Source organism: Talpa europaea, assembly GCF_964194135.1.
Source record: "Talpa europaea genome assembly, chromosome: 12".
NCBI classification, from domain to species: domain Eukaryota; kingdom Metazoa; phylum Chordata; class Mammalia; order Eulipotyphla; family Talpidae; genus Talpa; species Talpa europaea.
Window position 1 is genome coordinate 39231982 of NC_140079.1, and position 1706 is coordinate 39233687.

Sequence of the window (1706 nt, forward strand, 5' to 3'; positions counted from 1 at the left end):
GAAGGATAGGCGTCTCCCACACACAGCTCAGCAAGTTGATCAGGATAGGATACCTGGTTAGTGACCTGGGACTGGAGACACCAGAAGGCTCATGATGTCTTCAGAGGAAAGGAAGGAAGACCATATGACTTACTGGACAGGTGGTGTATGTTGCATGGTGGGCTGAGGTCACATCAAGGAAGGGACAGCCTTGGGAGTTTAATGTGATCCCAGGGGAGTTACTGGGGTTTAAAGATCTAGGACCAAACTGCCTCTGAGCAGTAATAAAAGGACAGATCGAGGATTTTTACCTGCTTAGATATAGCAGCATCCCTGGTGGTGCCTCTGTACTACAGTCTGACCTGGGAGTCACCACTCAGATGCCTAAAGGCCCTCCACCTTGACAGGGAAACAGTCATCTGAGCATATCTGTGTAGTCAGCAGGCCCCACCTAACCCCTAGGGACAGACTAGGCCTGGCCCTCTGCAGCCTGGCTGTTGATATGAGGGTTCAGTGTCCATGTGAGACCCCCACACTGGCTTTTCCCTTTGTAGTCCTGTCCTAAGACCTCAACGCAGGAAGCCTTTTTGGCTCATAAGCTCATTCTTACCCATCCTGGAATAAATGGAAACTTCGTTGCTCATTGTTTCATTCACTCAGCTTGTATTTGTTCTGTGTTACTTACCAGTTCTGCAATCATCACTGGGAATATGGCTGTGAATCTGGTCCCTGTCCTTGGGGAGCTTCCAGGCACTGAGGAGGACCCTGACCCAGCCAGGGCCAGGAGTGTAATAGGAAGACTTCCTGTGTTTAAAGCAAAATGGGATGGTTAAATTTGAACCTGAACAAGGTGTGTTGGGGAGGGAGAGTGAAGGCTATGCCATCCAGTGGGAACAGCATGCCCCCCAACCCCGAATTCAGCTGGGAAGTGGGAATGGACATTGGAGCTGAAGTCAAAAGCATTTTGGGTGTGAAAAGGAAGTGTGATGATAGTAGGGCCTTGGCAGTGCAAAGGGCAGAGAGCCATATAAGGGTTCTGCACTGAGGACCTAAGCTGATTCTTGCCTCTGAACTGTCCTTGTGACTCTTAAGCAGAGAATGGGTGTATGAGATGAAGAATGACCATCTGGAACACGGGCTTGAGTTCTGGAATATCCAAACAGACTGCACTCTCCTGGACTAGGTGAGGGAATAGCTTTCAGGTTAAAGACAACATTTCCCAGACTGGGCAAATAGGCCCAGAAAGTTTCTGGATTTCCCAATCTGCCCAGAAATTACATCTCTGCTCTTAATGTGTCCCAGGACCTCTGTATCCAAACCCCCCCCCCTTTTTTTTTAATAAATGCCAGCTTTTTTATTTATTTTTTATTTAAGCACTGGGTACAGTCAGAAGCACGGGAGGGTAAGAATTCAGCAGAGGGCCTCCCCGGTGGCGCAGCGGTTGAGTGCTGGGTTGCGAAGCTGCCTGCAGCCTCTGTGGCGCCGGTTCGATCCCCGGCTGCTCCCCGGCCACCGGAGGAGGGTCCCACATGGCGCGCAGACCTCTCCTGCCGCCCGCTGCTCCCCTCAGCAGTGTACTTAGGTCCTTCTGCCTGCTCTGCTCCCTGCTCTGGCTCTGGTGAATTCTCTCACCCTCCCTCTCTTCTGACTGTATCCAGCGCTTATATAAATAAATAAATAAATGAAAAAAAATTTCTTTAAAAAAAAAAAAATTCAGCAGAGCCAGA